The sequence below is a fragment of the Coenobita brevimanus genome, chromosome 75 (genome assembly GCF_032717465.1).
Source record: "Coenobita brevimanus isolate Jiangsu-jjx chromosome 75, ASM3271746v2, whole genome shotgun sequence".
Lineage (NCBI taxonomy): Eukaryota > Metazoa > Arthropoda > Malacostraca > Decapoda > Coenobitidae > Coenobita > Coenobita brevimanus.
Genome location: NC_137028.1, coordinates 5,883,726 through 5,901,734, shown reverse-complemented (window position 1 = coordinate 5,901,734; position 18,009 = coordinate 5,883,726). Strand labels below are relative to the sequence as shown.

At 42.8% G+C, this 18,009-nt stretch overlaps 1 protein-coding gene across 1 annotated transcript in view; it reads right to left on the bottom strand.

The window, feature by feature from the left end:
- Positions 1-18,009, bottom strand: part of LOC145408030 (roundabout homolog 2-like) — a 345,608-nt gene that overhangs the window by 85,444 nt on the left and 242,155 nt on the right. The gene's annotated exons all lie outside the window — the stretch shown is intronic.

The window sequence follows — 18,009 nt, the reverse complement described above, 5'->3', positions numbered from 1 at the left end:
GGAGTAATGGGGGAAGTGGGGAGACAGGAGAGACTGGGAAGGGAAAGGGATGGAGAACGGAGTATGAGGAGAGGATGGGAGAAGGGGGAGGCGTAGGGGAAGGGATGGAGAAAGGGAAAGGGGAGAGAGGAAGGGGAAAGATGAAAGAGTGCTGGAAGAGGGGAAGGATGAAGGAAATGGGGAGGAAGCAGGGACTGGGAAGGAAGTGAGGGATGGGAAAAGGTATAGGAAGAGGGAATGATGGAAGCAGGCGGGTGGAGGGATGGGGAAGAAGGATGGAGAGAGAGGAATGGAAGGGTGCGGTGGGAGGCGGAGGTAGGCGAAACAAAAAAGTAGTAGTTATATTCTAATTTGAGTGGAGGTATGAAGGAAGAAGGAACAACCTCTTCACTAAGATATTTTTCTAAAACTGAAGAAAATCATACAATCGAAGCAAGAAAATTAAAGATGCCATCGTACTAAAGGGATTAACTGAATTTTTACAATCTTGTATCCAGCGATCTCGAAATGCATGGACTTTGATTTGCGCTACATTCCATTTTTTTTTTTTTTAAGAATAGACAATATTTTCATCTTTCCACCCTTTGTTCTTTCGCATTTGCAATAAGAAAGTATATCGTTTCTAACCTCTTCATTACAAGAAACTTCTAAGCTGGAGAAAACCATCTAGTTGTCGTGAAGTTATACAGTAATGCCATCCTCGTAAGGAAAAATTTCTGTGGCAGGATTTGAGTCAACAGATGGGGATGGAAGGATAGGTCGAGGTCAGCCTGAGCGGAATTCCGGTAATAAACAAAGGGAGGTAATCAAGAGCAAAAGAGAGAGAAGTTAGGTGAGGTCAGGTAATATACACAAAGACAGGGATGGAAAAAGGTCCACGACCAGTGAGGGGAGGTGTTGTCATGTTATGGTCAAACAGATATGGAGGACTGGTGAAGTCAAGTGATGTCAAATAACAGATGGGAAAACAGGAATACACACACGGCCAGACACAGAGAAAGCAAGTGAAATCAATTAGTAACACAAACAGAGGACGGCTGAAGTCAGGTAATGGTCAGACAGAGACAGCCAGAGAGACAGATAAGGAAAACAGGTGAAGTCAATCAACTGAAAGGTAGATAGGGAGGGCAGAAAATCAGGTTAAGTAACAGACACAGCAGCTGAAGTCAGGTAAGAGAAAGATACAGGGGGGGCAGGTGAAGCAAAGTTAAACAGATCAATAAGCATCAAGTACAATGAAGTCAGGTCAGAGGAAGGCCAGCAATGTCAGTGTGTGGTGCAGTGCGTCAGGTCACATGGAAAACAGGCACCTTATCGAGCAAGGCAGGTCCGGCCAAGGCACGGCTCTGAAATATGGCCAATTAGGGACGCTCTTTTGTCCAGATGGGGGGAGGGGGAGGGGGTGGTCGAGCGAGAGAAAGAGAGAGAGAGAGAGAGGGGAGGGGGGCTGCGTAGTTTGAGAAAGAAGACGTGGAGTGAAAATAGGGTGGAGCGAGAGAGGGAGGAGGGGTGGAAGTGGATGAGAGGCAGCTTAGGATGAAAGGAAGGGAAGTGGAGGTGGAAGGTGAATGGAGGGGAGGGTGAATTTTCAATACGGGTCTAGTCTCTCTCTCTCTCTCTCTCTCTCTCTCTCTCTCTCTCTCTCTTTAGCAGTCTATCTATAAATCAATTAGCATATTAAGAAAGAGAATACATCTGGCAGAAAGAAATGGAATACGTTACTTGCATAAGAGGGAAGATTACCAAGGGGGAAAAAAAAAAAAGACAGAACTGGAGGATTTAAAAATGAATGAATGAATGAATGATCGAATGAATGACTAAAGGAATGATGAATGACTAAATGGAGGTGTGTCGTGAGGATTTAAATAGCTGAATGAATGAATGAATGAATGAACGAATGAATGACTGAATGAATGAATGAACGAATGAATGAATGAATGAATGAATGAACGAATGAATGAATGAATGAATGAATGGAGGCGCATCGTAATTTCGAAGGGCAGTCTGATGCTGGTTGTCCATTTGTGTTTTTCTGTTTCTTGACCCTGCCCATGTCTGACGAGTAGAAATTATTATTATTATTATTATTATTATTATTACTTTGTCGAAGATGATTACACGTCACTACCCGGGGTCACGAGCTTAATTTCCCATTTTTATCCCATGAAACGGTTTATTCCAGGTCGTAAATTGTTTTCACGTAAAAATCGTCAACAGATTACGCGGTGGATTTAATCTCTCTCTCTCTCTCTCTCTCTCTCTCCACCGCAGCTCTCATTTTTCTCTCGTTATCTCGCAAATTGGCCCATTCCTCCCTTGTTCTCCTCTACTCGCATCATCGCTTTTTATGTTGATTTACTTGCCTTGTCTTCATACTGGTCATAACTTTTCCTTTCTCTCCCCCAATTCTAATGTATTAACTTCACTCCCTCTGTTTGTCTGTGTCTCTCTTACCACAGCCTGTCACTCTTCCTATAGATCTCTTCCTCCATTTCTCATCCCTTCCATAATCATAATCTCTCATTCTTGCATTATTTCTCTCCTTTTAAGTTTACTTCACAATTCTCTCTATTCTCTCTCTCTCTCTCTCTCTCTCTCTACCAATTGCCACGATCTTTTATCTTTTTCCTTTCAATCTCTTCCTCTCTTTGTCTGCTTTTCCCCTCCCACACTTTCTTTACCTTCCCCATCCCAATCCTAATACATTAACATCGCTTCCATTTTCCTCTCTTTTCCTTTCATTAAGATTCCATTTTTATATCAACATTTCTTCTTCATATTTTCAGCATTTTTCACTCAATCTTCTCCACATTTCATCAATTCCACTCTCATCCCTTCATGCTCTCTCACTCTCTCTCTCTCTCTCTCTCTCTCTCACCATTCCCTATTCACAAAATGCCTCTATCTTCTGCCTCACTAAAGGTCATGTTTATTTCTCCCCTCTTCCTTTTCTTGCTTTGTACCAAACCGAGTTCTCACATTTCTTTTTCGCTTGCCACAACTCTTTCTTTCTCTCTCTCTCTCTCTCTCTCTCTCTCTCTCTCTCTCTCTCTCTCTCTCTCTCTCTCTCTCCACAGAATGCCTCTTATCTTCTGCCTCACTGAAGTTCATGTTTATTCCTCTCCTCTTCCTTTTCTCGCTTCGTACCAAACTCGGCTCTCTCGTTTCTTTTTCGTTTGCCAAACTCTCTCTCTCTCTCTCTCTCTTTCCTATCAACACCAAGGGAGGGCTGGGAAAGGGAGCTAATCCCCCACAGTAAACATACATCACATCTCTCCTCCCCTCTTCCTTCACCTCTCTCTCTCTCTCTCTCTCTCTCTCGTACGTAAACCTTATCAAAGCATGAAATGCCACACGAAAGGTTAATTTAAGAAAATCGCAGATAATCATGCTATAAACGCACTGCAATTCTGCGTTACCAAGACGCTGGTATGACCGACCGTTCCAACTCTGGGTATTATTGTCTCTTTGCAGGACTTATGATTCTTATTTCACGGCTGAACATCCAAACAAAACCAACGACCGGGTATTGAGGGATCGCTTGTTTTGAGCTAAGTTGACCTATCCGTCGATGCGGTATTTGTAAATAATAAATAAGAGCCGAAGGGTGTAGGCATTCCTCGATATTTCTGACGGTTATACTCAAAATACCTGAGGGAAAGGAAAATGCTACTTGGTAGAAAAATCAAACTTCACTTATATCCCAATATGTGTTTTAACACTGGAAGAAAAGAAAATGGGGTTTGGCTTCCCCTTCCCTAGCTTAGGTTTAATCATAAGTGCTGTGTTTTCTTACGAGCCAAAACAGATGGAGCTTTTGCTCTTATCATGCCACCTGCTCGGGTAGCTACTGTTTGTGAGGATCATGTCTTTGGTTACTGCTCTATGCAGATCATGCCAAGTGGTTCGGCGCTGTTTGTAGGGTACATGTTACCTGGCAAAGTACTATTTGTGCAGGACATACCACCTGCATGGGTACTATCTGAGTAGATCAGGCCACCTGCAAGGGTATACTATCTGTGCAGATCATGCCACCTGCTTGAGTTTTATTTGAAGAGAATATGCCACCTGCTCAGGTACTGCTTGAGCATTGTACTTCAAGAAACTGGGGAATTACACAGAATACGGCAGGAAGAAGGATAACATTCTGGCACATCAGCTAGTTCATGGGAGACAACTGAAATGTCTGTAACATACTGGCCAAAAGTGGTATCCGAGTATTAGTCTTCTTATCAAAAGGGCACGAGAATTATCCCAGGCTGTGACAGGGAACAGATCAGATTCTATTTTTGTTAGTAACTAATCTTTCACAAGACTCAAGAAACTAGCATCTCCCTTATTACCATCATACCAGCCCTCAGCAAGACAGGCCAGGAATTTATTCAACATGGACGGTGGATATCACGTTGGATATTAGCACCCAGGGAGTGACATGAGAAGGTGTGTGAGGCAGTCTACTTATAACAAATAAAATCCAATTCACACTTCCCATGGCAACGTCAGCAATCAAACAGATGACATACGGATCACCAGCACAATCCTATAACCACCCGGCCACAACCCCCCCTCTTCTTGTAAGTCTTTTCGTGAGTCTGAAGGTTTTTTTTTATGTCGCCGTGTTAATGTGTGTGTGTGTGTGTGTGTGTGTGTGTGTGTGTGTGTGTGTGTGTGTGTGTGTGTGTGTGTGTGTGTGTGTGTGTGTGTGTGTGTGTGTGTGTGTGTGTGTGTGTGTGTGTGTGTGTGTGTGTGTGTGTGTGAGAGAGAGAGAGAGAGAGAGAGAGAGAGAGAGAGAGAGAGAGAGAGAGAGAGAGACGAACAGAGTGGCAAAGGGAGGAAGCAAAAAGAGGCACAGTCATGGAGAACAGAAAGAAAAAAAAAAAAAAAAAAAAACGGGAGACATGCAGAGACAAAGGATGAGACAGAAAGCAGACAGCGACAGACGGCGAGTGAGACAAGAGCTTTCCTCAACATCTCGCTAATCTCTCTAATCTCACCAAATGGTCAATTCTGGTGCAACTCCCCAACACCCGCCATAAGGACGACGCACAGAAGGATATGGACGCGATTTTCCACCTTACGTGCCTTTATGAGAGGATCTGCTAACGTCTAGACACAGCTTAGGTGGAAATGTGAGGGTGGGAATGTGGGGGGGGGGGGAAAATGTGTGGGTGGGAATGTAAGGGTAGGAGTATGTGGGTGGGAATGTGAGGAAGGGGATTTGAGGGAGGGGATGTAGGGGTGCGAATGTGAAGGTAGGAACGTGAGGGTGGGAATGTAGAGGGTGGGAATGTGGGGAGTGGGAATGGGGTGGGAATGTGGGGAGTGGGAATAGGAGGGTGGGAATGTGAAGGTGTGGATGTAGGGGTGGTAATGTGAGAGTTGGAATGTGGGCATGAGAATGTGGGGGTGTAGATGTGGGGGGTGTGGATGTGGGGGGTGGGAATGTGAGGGTGGGACTGCGAAGGTGGGAATGTAAAGGTGGGAATGAAAGAGTGGGGATGTGAGAGTGGGGATGTGAGGGTGGGGATGTGAGGGTTGGAATGTGGGGGAGGGAATATGGGGGAGGAAATGTGGGTATGTGAGTAAGATCGCAAGGAAGTAAGAAGAATGAAGTAAACAGTGAGAACATAGCACTTAGAGGCGTGAAGGGAAGAGTGAGGGTGAGAATACTGCGTGTGGGCAATATCGGCGGATGGTTAGGAAATTGAACTAAAAAATGAACAAAATTAAGAATATAATACAAGAAATGAAGCAATATGAAGGAAAACTGAAGCAAATGACATTATTACCTTGTCTGCAGGTTAGAAGAAATAATTAAACGAAGAAAATGAAGTTAACTGAAGCAAAATGAAAGAAATACGAAGCAAAATGACGTTATATACCGTCTGCAGGTTGCCATCATCATCATCATCATCAACATCATAATAATAATAATAATAATAATTATAATAATAATAATAATAATAATCAATGATAATAATAATATAATAATAGTAAAAATAATCAATGATAATAATAATATAATAATAATACAAACGTTGTCGCATTGAACGGCTTAACTCCATACACAAATGTCTCTTCTAAGCTGAATAATACTGTTTGGACCAAGCCAGAAAAAAAAAAAAATCATAAAAAAGGACGCTCTGTGACTGGGGGGGGTTAAGAGGCCCCGTAAGGGTGAGAATGTGTTGTCTGGTGGAGGTGTAAACAGCAAACGAGGATATAAGGAAGGAAGGAAGCAAGCAAGCAAGCAAGCAAGCATGCAAGGAAGAGAGGGAGGGAGGGAGAAAATGAAGCAAAGAAACAAGGAAGAATGAGGGAGATGAATGAAAGACACAAACTAAATAAGGGCGGAAGAAAGGAATGATGGAAAGGAAGGATGGAAGGATAACTGGAGAATGTTGGGAAGACGAAAGAAGAGTAATTAAAAGGAAAGATGCAATAGGGAAAAGAGTGAAAATATGTAGGAAGAAGGATTGGAAGGCGAAAATGGTGCAAGGAAAGATGAAGAGTAGAGAAGGGAGACAGAATAAATTATGAAAAAGGAAGATGAAGAGAGGAGAACACAAGGCAGGAAAGATGGATGGAAAGACGGAGCTAAGAAAAAAAGAGAGGAGGGTGGAAGAAAAGCGAAAGATTAGAAAAATGGAGGAAAATGGAAGAGAAGGCAACTAAAAGAGAAACAGAGAGAGAGAGAGAGAGAGAGAGAGAGAGAGAGAGAGAGAGAGAGAGAGTAGATGGCGGGACAGAAAGGTTTTAAACAACGAAAAAAATGAGGGGAAGGAAGTAAATGAAGAGATGGAAATATGGAAGAGTAAGGAGAGAGATCAGGGGAAAACAGCAGATGCAGCATATGAGAAAGCATGAGAGAGAAGGGAGGCAAGGATGAGTAAAGGAGATGAAGAGGAGTAAAGGACGTGAAGACAGTACAATGGAAAGATGATACTTGAAAAAAAAAAAAAATAATAATAAAAAAAATAAAAAAAAAACGATGAGGAGAGAGAGAAATGAAAAACATGAAAAAAGGAGCAACAGCGTTATATACAAACAAAAATAAGGAAAAAGGGCAAGTTTTAACACACACACACACACATTTATATATATATGTGTGTGTGTGTGTGTGTGTGTGTGTGTGTGTGTGTGTGTGTGTGTGTGTGTGTGTGCACGGCAATCAGGAGGGTTATAATTACTACTTTCAGTAATATTTTGCCACACTGTCTTTTTACTTCTGTTCCTGATCATGTCACACATAACAGTACACAATCAGCCATCCCTACATATGAAAGTAAAAGAAGAAATACAAGGTGGTAAACATCAGTAGATAGTGACATGGGCAGCACATTCAGAATTCACATCAGAGCAAAATATATATATATATATATATATATATATATATATATATATATATATATATATATATATATATATATATATATATATACAAAACAACAAATACTGTACTAGACAGAACATGAGAAAGTTAAAACATAAATGTAAAAGATAGAAAAAAATATCAAAGACAAAGATTAAATACATGGGTAAATTGAAACAGAAACATCAAGATAAAAAGATATCGAGAAGTAAAAACATATATGCAACTAAGGAGAAAAACAAAATCAAACAAGAAGCGGTGCCAAGGCACTGTAAACCCGTCCCCGGCAGTTATTTTAGGGCTAACGTATAAACACAACAGGATATCTAGTCAAAGATGTCACATATCAAATTTAGAGTAAATCGGGTGAAAATTGACGATTTTATGCCCATCTAAAATTTTTGGCGCGACCCACCTGACACTGACTCCTCTACCGCTAACTGGGTAGGGGAGTTACCAGGTCCCCAAGCTCCTCCGGGGCGGGGACGGGTAACAAAAGAAAGCCATAAAAATAGAAAGAATAAAATGAGAAAGCGGTTTGGGGAGGCAAAGAAATATAATAAAAATGGAAAAACAAAAAAACAGTAACAGAAAACAACGTGGGAAGTAAAAAAGGAAGGAAAAAAAAAAGAAGCACTTAGAAAAAACAAGAAACAAAGCGGCAACGAGAACAATAGTAAACGAGGACAGCAACCTCAAAACACACACACACACACACACACACACACACACACACACACACACACACAGAGGCGAGAGAGAAAGAGAGAGAGAGAGAGAGAGAGAGAGAGAGAGAGAGAGAGAGAGTATACACAGCTTATCTAACACGCACATATTGACCGACCAAACAACATAAGCAGCTGAATAAGAACACAATTTCTGATGGATAAAACAAACACTCACACACGCACCAAACACAATATCCTTAAGGAGCAAACACCCCAAACATATCACCGAAATATCCATGTCAAACAACGTGACCAGACAATAATTCACCAAACAGATCCAAACAATCTACACTAGCAAAAAACAGAAAATAGTCTTCAAGAACAAACACACATTAAAGTAAATTCATATACTGCATGGCCAAACACACACAAACAGGCATGAGGCAGTAGTTCCTAGGATCAAAACCAAACAAACCCCCATTCTCCAGGATCAAAGTACACAAGCAACAAACAAGGACAATCTTTTTCTCCTGGACCAAACAAAATCAAACAAGAACTATATAATATTTTTCTCCTCTAAATAACAAATGTCTGATCAACTAGCAAAAAATATCAGACGAAATACCAGACAAAGACAGATCAAACACCACAAACACAGATTAAATACATGATGACACATGCAACAACGTAGAGAAAAAAACAGACAATAAAACAGACAGACCAAACACAAACTGATACATCAATGAAAATATATATATAACATCACAAACAGATTGACAAACCAAATACCATAGACAGATAGAACGAACCCCAAACACGAACCAAACATGACAAACGGACAAGTCATACACCACACACAGACCAAACACCGGAGTCAGACGAGCAAGCACCACAGAGACACCGACCAAACATCCCCGATAAACACACAGCAAGGCACAAAGAGAGAGACCAGTTAGAAGAATTTAAAAGACGAAGGGAGACAATCATCCCAGCTAAAACATTTCCTCAAACACCGCATCCAAACACCGTATCCAAACAGACAAGGGGGGTGGGGTGGGGGGCGTCGCGCCGTTGGTCCCATGAAGGAGTGTTTACCTCGTCTGCCTGGTGACTAACTCTCCTGGGTCACGCCATCGAAGCATTACTCCTGCCTCTCTTGCTCCACCCCGCCCCGCCCCGCCCCGCACTGCTCTACCTGGCCCCGTCTCGCCCCGCCAGACCCTGTTTTACTTCCGTCCTTCTCCGCCCTGCCAGGCCCAGTTCTAGCTCCGCCCTGACCAGCCAGGCCAGGCCCCAGAATAGTCCCGTCCTGCTCCACCAAGCCCGATTCTGATCCCTTCCTGCCCCGCCAGGCCTAATTCTGGTTCCGTCCTGCCTAACCCCGCCCAGCCAGGCCCTGTTCTAGTTCCGTCCTATCCCGCATCACCCCACCAGACCCCGTTCTAGGTCCGCCCTGCCCCGCCAGACCCCATTTTAGTTCCGTCCAGCCCCACTCAGCCCCGCCTGGCCCCGTTCGTTCAGTCCTGCCCCACCATGCCCCGTCAGGTCCGCTCTAGTTCCGTCCTATACTACTCCGCTCCGCCAGGCCCGTTCTAGTTACATCTTGCCCCTTCCCGTTGGGCCCCGTTTTATTTCCGTCCTGCACTGCCCCGCTTGTATAGTCCCGTCTCGCCCCGACCCGACCCATTATAGCATCGCCCCGTTCTATCTCAATCTGCCCCTTGATATGCCCCATTTTATTCTAGCCCCGACCCGCCTCACCAGGTCCCATTCTAGGCGTGTCCTGCTTATGTTATTCATTGTATGTCTTTTCGTGTCCGCCCCATCCATCTCTATCCCGTTCACATCTGCCAGTCACCTTCATCACATCTTGACCCTATCCTACTCCAACTTTCTATGCATACCGTTACTTACTTCCACTGTTCTACTATCCTCGTCTTTAACTCACAGAATAGTTTTTAGTTATAACCACCTCTTTAAAATATCTACGAAAAACCAAGAGGCGTGATGTCGTTTTCCTTTGAACTCCGTACAGAGCACTGTCTAATTCAGCCCCATTCCATCGCGTTCCACATCCATCCCATCATGAGCTACCCTATGCGAGTTCACTTCATCTAACTCTAAATCCATGCCCAGTCTTACCTTGTCTATCTCATTATCCCCGATCCCAATTTCTACTACCCTATTCCAGATCATTCATCTAACCCTCGCCATCTCCAGTAGCACTACACTACCCCGACCATCCAACCTATTCTCATCTACTACTCGTACATTCTATTAATAACTATCTATTACTATCTATTTTACCCCAGTTTCTTTTACCCAGTCTTCTTCGTTACTACTCGGCCCTATCCAACACTAATTACCCACAAGCCATCATATTTAACTTCCATTACCTTATTCCAGTCTATTCCATTATTCTCTGTCCCGCTGTATATGTCGTCTTATCCCAGTTCACTTCAGCCATTCCTCTCTGACTCGACCTTATCTGTCTCATCTTATCTGGTTCCTTTGCATCATTCCTTGCCCTGAATTCGCCTTGTCCTGCTTCTTTCCTATCTGTCACTAGTTTAACATTGTATTTTTTGTTCATAATTGTGACTTGTTCCCTCTTATACGTCTCTATCCATTACCCTTTTTTTAAACCATTACACCTGTTTCATTCCTTCCCCCATCCCAATTCTCTCTCTCTCTCTCTCTCTCTCTCTCTCTCATCCTTACATCTTGTTCCATCTCCCTCTTTCACTCATTCTTTTCTCGTCGCTGTCTCCTATCCTCAGTCGTTCATCCAACCCCAACCCAATCCTTCTCTCTCTCTCTCTCTCTCATCCTTACTTCTTCCATCTTTCTCTTTCACTCGTTCTTTTCTCATCGTTGTCCCCTATCCTCCATCTTTCATCTCACCCCAACCCTATCCTTCTACCCAAGCACCTCTTAACCTCTTCCCCCAATTGCTCATTCTTTCCTACTCTCCCTTCCCATCCCAATCCTTCCCTTCCCTTCCCCTCTCTTCCCTTTACTCCTCTCCTACAGACTCACTTTCACCTCCCATTCCTTTCCCCTCTCACTATTCATTCTCATTTTCTTCTCCCTTTCTCCCCTGCACCTCCATCTCTTTGACCTAACTCTTACATTCTCCTCACCCCCTCCCTTTCTCCCTCAACATTTACTTCCCATCCCCCTCCAGTCCTCCTTACGTCTTCCTCCTTTCCTCCCCTAACCTCCCCCTCCTTGCCCCTGAACACTCATCCTCACCTCCCCCCACCACTTCCCCCGCCATCTCCCCTTCCCCTCTCCCCCTACCCAACTTACAATTATTCCCACCTCTGTGTCTTCCTCTGTGTTAGTTTGTTCTTGTGTGTGTGTGTGTGTGTGTGTGTGTGTGTGTGTGTGTGTGTGTGTGTGTGTGTGTGTGTGTGTGTGTGTGTGTGTGTGTGTGTGTGTGTGTGTGTGTGTGTGTGTGTGTGTGTGTGTGTGTGTGTGTGTGTGTGTGTGTGTGTGTGTGTGTGTGTGTGTGTGTGTGTGTGTGTGTGTGTGTGTGTGGGCGTCCTTATGATTGTGTTCTTCTTTTGGCCAGCAAGGACGCACAAGTTTAGCAGCCATTGTCGCTTCCTTTATGGCTGTGTGTGCTTTTATCAGGCGAGTGTGTCTGTGCGCATGTGTAGTGTGTGTATTAATAATCTTACTTTTGTGTGGCTTCTGTGTGGATTTTTTTTTTTTTTTTAAGCGGAAAGGCTTTACCAAGAGTGTGGGCATTTTATTTCGTGTGTGTGTGTGTGTGTGTGTGTGTGTGTGTGTGTGTGTGTGTGTGTGTGTGTGTGTGTGTGTGTGTGTGTGTGTGTGTGTGTGTGTGTGTGTGTGTGTGTGTGTGTGCGCGTGCGCGCGCGCGCGCAAGAATGGTTTGTATATATGGTGAAGTCAAATCAAAGTCGCCGGGCTGAATCACAACCGAACGAGTGTGTTTCCCTTTTCACAAGACATCGTATTGAAATGGAAAATGAAGAAATGCACTGTTTTAACTGATATTTTAGGTTATTTATGGTTTCGTGAGTGTGCACTATTACCCTGAGCTAAACAAAATCGTAGCAGGTAATGGATATAAACGAGACTAGAGAAAGACCAAGTGTAGGTGTATGGCGGTCAAAAAATAGGAGACACCATCATATCAAAGGGATGCATGTAAGAGTGTGGTGTGTTCAAAAACCAGTTTCTGTTGTGTGTGGTTTCGTGATAGTGTGTGTTTGAGTGAGACAGTTGCGTGCGTGGGATGGCGGCTTACACGTGCTGTTTTATCTCTCTCCCTCTCTCTTCTCCCCCCTCCCTCTTTTCTCCCCTTTCTTCCTTCTCTTGGTTCCTTTGCTTCCCCAATTCTTTACTAAATAAGTGTCTCCCTTTCATTCTTCCCTACCTCTCTTCTTTCACCTCATCCCTTCTCCCCATCATTCCTTCCTTCCTTCTCTCCCTCACTTCGACCCTCCTTCCTTTCCTCCACCTCTCCCTCCCTCCCCCACGGCTTCAATCCCTCCCTCTCCCCTCCTAATCTCCCTCGATCGCCCCTTTCCCCTCCGACATTTTTTTTTCTCTCTTCGTAAAATGTTCCTCTTATTCCCCTCAGTCCCTCTCTCTCTTCCCTCCCTCCTTCCTTCCCATCTCCTTTCGTCTCTCCTTCTTGCCTCTTTCCTCTTGCTTTGCCTACCTTTCTTTTTTTCTTTTCCCTCTTCTCTCTGCTTATATCCTATTCATCTTGTTTCCTTCGACCTCCTTGTTCCTTTTTCCCATTCCTCTTCTTTTCTTTCATCTTGTTTTCTCTACCCTCCTTTTTCCTTCTCCTCCTTCTCTCTGTCTCGTTTCTTTCCTCTTGCTTTCTCTTTTCCTCTTCTTTTTCCTTCTACTCTTTTGATTCTTTTCTTCCCATCAGTCCCCTCTCTTCCTCTTCTCTCTTCCTTTTTTCCTCACGCCTCTTTCTTCCTTCAATATGCTGTTTGACATCTTTCACTACCTTCGTTCTCTCGATTTTTTGTTTGTTTCTTTGCTCTCCTTCCTGGCCACCTCAAGAGAAAAAATCGATTTTCTCTTACGTTCCCCTTCAATCACCAACCATCCCTTTTTATATCTTTCCTTCTCTTCTTTATTTATTTTGTGTTCTTCGGCCGTCTTTTCCTCTCTTCTCCTCAAGAACAAAAAAATGTCTTTCTCTTATCTTTCTCTTTCTTCTACAGTGTCTACTTTCTTGCTCCTTCTTTCTCCTCCTTTATTTCCACCAACCTGATCTTTCCATATTCTTTCGTGTCATTTTTTTTTTTCTTCCCGCTCAAGAGTAAATTATAACAGTGGTCATCGTTTTACATTTCCCTTTCCATCTGGCAAGCTTGTCTTCCAATCTCTTCTTCAATCTCTTTCACTCTTAACTTCCTCGCATTTTCCTTCTAAAAATGAAACATATATATGTTTTCCTTGCGTCCCTCTTTCAGGCTAACACATATCGATTTTTCAGCTCATCCTTCTTTCTCTTTTAGTACCTTCTCTTAGATTCATTTTATGTTCCTTGACTGTTTCTTCTTCCCTCCTCCTTGGAAAAAAAAGTCGATTTTCTCCTAAATCTCATTATCTACCAATGGCAAAAATGTACAACCTTTCTCTCTTTCAGTCCTTCATCATTTTCTATTCCTAAGCTGTCTCTTCCTTTTCTCCTTCTCCTCTTCATATAGAAAATAAATTTGTCTTCCTCTTAAATCCCCTGTCTATCTAGTACATCCATCTTCCAATTTTCTTGCCTTTTCTTTCATCTGATTCTTTTCCATACTCTTTACTTGCAATCTTTTTTTTTTTTTTTAACTTTCTTACTTTCCACCTAGAAAAAATATTAGTCTTCATCTTATGTCCCTCTTTGTAACACATGACCATCTTTCAATCCCTTCTTCCATTTCTTTCACTCTCTTATTCTTTACTTCTTTCATATTCTTAGGCTGCCATTTCTTTCTGCTCCTAAACAATCTTTCTTTGCTCCTTCATCCTCTTCTGCATCTTCGTTCACTCACTCCTTCCTTTCGCTTTGTGGTTTCTTTAGTTTTCTTTCTTCGTTACAAAAAAGAAAAAAAGAAAAAAGGAATCTAAATTTTCCCCTAACCCCCGTCTTTTTATCTGGCACGTCAATCTCCGTAACTGTCTACATGGCTCCCCTCCTCTCCATGTTAAGCACCCTCGCTCTCTATTTCATCTCTCTAATAGCCTCTCCCTTCCCTCAGTTTCTCACGTTCAGTCCTCATTATTCATACCTTCTTTTTTTGGCCTCTCTCTTCCGTCAGATGTCCTTTCTTCTACCTCAGTTTCTACCTTCATTATTTATCGTTTTATCGTCGTTAACGTCTTACTTTCAACCTTTTATCTGTTCTCTCCTCTCCATCATTTTTTTCATCTTCAGTCCTCGTCAATCAGCTTTCCCCTTCCGTCAATTTCCTCTCAGCCTATCGCCATCAAATGTCCTCCCCTTTCCATCAACTTCGTCCCAGCTTCAGTCCTATACCATCTATCCTCTACTCCTCTCAACTTCTGAACCTGATCATCTTCTGTTCTCTCCTTTTCGTCAAATTCTCATTTAGATTTCTCATTATTTACCTGTCTCCCTCCAATAAAGTCTTTTCAGTCTACCCCTTCGTTTCCGTCAACTTCTTCCTAGCTTCCATTCTCCTCAGCAACACTTTATTTTCCATCATCACCATCTCAACTTTAAACATCATCTATTATCATCTCTCTAACGTTAATATCTTCTCGGCCAAAAAATGCAACAACTGTATCTTTCCTCTGTCGTCAAATCTTCAATCTCTAACCTAATTATTCTACGGCGACCGTCCCGTCAGTTTCTTTCTCAGTGTATCCCATCCTTTCAGACAACTCCTTCCCTACTTCATCTCTCATCGCCTACTATAATCTTTCCACCAACTTACTTCTATTCCGTCAACTTCCTTGCCGTTCTCTTCTTAAGCCGTTTCTTCCTATCCTCTCTGCGTAACATTCTTCTAATCCTCTATTTGCGTCAACTTCTTCCTAGCCACTCTGAGTCGACTTCTTCCCATCTCCTATAAGTCAGCTTCTTGTCCTCTATTTGCGTAAAATTCCCCTTACCCTCTACTTGCGTAAACTTCTTTCTGTCCTCTCCGTCCGTCGCCTCATCCCTCACCATCCTTTCCAATATCCTGCTTTCCTTTCACCCCTCACAGTCGCTACTTCTTACATACACTCATCCCCCGCTAACACCTACAAGGTCCTCATCACTCTTACTTGACACGCACGCAAGCACACACACACACACACACACACACACACACACACACACACACACACACACACACACCGCACCGCGAGCGCACTATCACCCCTGACACCTTCCCCCTCTTACCTACCTCCTTCCCAACAGCAGTCCCTCCCCACTCTCTCCCCCTGTATTCTCCCCCCTCCCTCCCTCTCACCCCCTAAGACCTCCTCCCTCCAACCTCTCTCCTCCCAAGTGCAATCTCTCCTCACTCTCCCTTCCTATCCTCCCCCTCCCTCCCCCTCCCTTCCACCCTCACTTTCCGTTCCATCTTGGCCATGTTATCTCAATAATGGCGCCATCAAGGGTAGTGGCCCGCTTCCCTCACTCTCACTTTTCCCTTCTTCCCTTTCCCACCACTTCTTGACCCATCACTTCTCTCGAATTTGATTTTTTTTTTTCCCCTCCTTGAGTTCGCAACACACCATGATTTTTCAAGGAGTTTGTCATTTTAGAACTTGAAGCTGAGTTTTTCCTTCTTATTATGACTGTCCTTACTTAACTGAACCCTATATTAACCTACTGTCTAGCCTATGATTGCCTAACGTGACCTAATATAAACTAAATATAACCCAACAAGAAGCAATGTCTTCCTCTACTATAATAATACGACCTAACTTAAACTCATCATGTCTATATCTCATCTAACCTAATCTAACAACCTACACCTAAACTACAGTAACCTAACCTTACCTAAGATAACTTAAGTCTAACCTCACCTAACCTCAACTAACAGCCTAACCTAACCTAACGTAACCTATCCTAACCGTGACCAGCCTGAAAATACAAAGTGCCCAGTTCTATTACAGTTAGGAGATTTGCTGATATCTTAGTTCGTAAAATATTATTAAGAAAAATTGCTTTCACATTTTCAAATTTTACCTGGAGAACCTTCAGCCTTTTATTAGTTACTCCGTGAAAAGCAAAAACCTATAGTGTGTTTCTTTCATACTGATTATATAACAAGAATCCCTAACCTCATCTTCCTTGGCAAAAGCATTGTAAAGAAAAAAATCTAAAATATACTTCTCTTGCATTTACTCTTTTTTTTTCTCATGTGTCTCCAGCCCCTCATACAGCTCTTTACCCCCTGATACTGATGACGTATATATTTAACTTTTTAATTAGACTACCACCAGTGGACTATACTTACGGAGGGCTCTAATAATGAAGATACTACTGAAGTCTACACCTAGCCCTTTCAGTTCTAAGTCTCCCTTGAGCCGAATATAACTGCCTGGAGAACGTAGGATTGAAAAATACGTCATCTGATGCAAGGAGCTAAAATGTTAAAATCTCCCTAAAATATCTCCAGTTCAACATCAAGCTCTCCTTCCTTTCTGAGCTGCAGTGTACTGGTAAACTGTCATGCTCCCTGCCCCCCTCCTTAGCCACTGTTCTACGAATCACTGACCTTCCCTCATACCTAAATTCCTACCTAATACCACGCTCTCTGCTAGCCCAATCTCCTAACTAATCCTCCACCTCAAAGTTGATTGTCCCTTTACAGCTCCTAGGGTCATATCCTCGTGTGTTAAGGTAGCTCTTCTTACACCTCTTCTGTAACATATTATTTTGCATATGACATCTTATCATTCCTTTTTTTAACGTGTTTTGTAACTATACAATATCCACAGCGTTTGCTACAATATCATTCAAGATAACATTAACGTATTGTAAACCAGATTAAAAGAGCCCTAACAGCATGATATCGCCCCGCTCGAACTTAAACCTTGACCCGTGACCCTAACCTTTCACTAATCTTAACCAAAACAGAACCACTTTTCTTCTTCCACACAAAAAATATATGTGCAACCTTCAGTTAAAATCAAATGAGGTGTTCATGGGATACATCGCGCTCTGATATTTAACCTTGATTAGCAGCCTAAACTTTGGACTGATGTACACCAAAATCGAATGTCTCTTTTCCCAGACCCACATATTCTGTATATGTCCCAATTTTTATCCAAATCTGATCTGGCATTCACAAGATAATTTACCATAATATACATAAATACTACTGGCTTATACCTCCAACACTAACTCAGGCCACACACCCTATAAAACCCATCCAAACCCAACCCCTGCCACAACCCCCAACCCTTCCACCCCGCTACCCCACACACCACCAGGGAGGACTAATTTGGCCGGGGGTCCCACTTGGCCCGGCATATTAACAGGTCGTTTATGGTCATCCCCGGACCAATCTCCCTTCGCTAACAGCCACGGGAACAAGGACGCCGCTCGCCTTTAATGGTACACATATTATAATTCTTACTCAGACCACCGGGAATGGTTCAGTAACATATGGCTAGGAGTTCTTGGAAGCAAGGGAATATACAGTGTAATAATTTATACGTATATCTATCTATCTATCAATCTATCTATAGTGTATATATAAGCAGACAAAGATATACTGACAGATACAGGAGACAAACAGGCAGACTGACACACAGATACAGATGCTGGTAAAAGATACAGATGCACAAAGACAGAATAACGAAAAATAAATATACAGACAGACATCGACAGAAAGATGATGAGTAGACAAACAGAGAAACGGACAAATAGCTATGCTTGTCTTGGCACTGGTAGACAAACAAAATACACACTATATTAACAGCTAGAAACTTACCGGAATAATGTAATCCTTGCATACT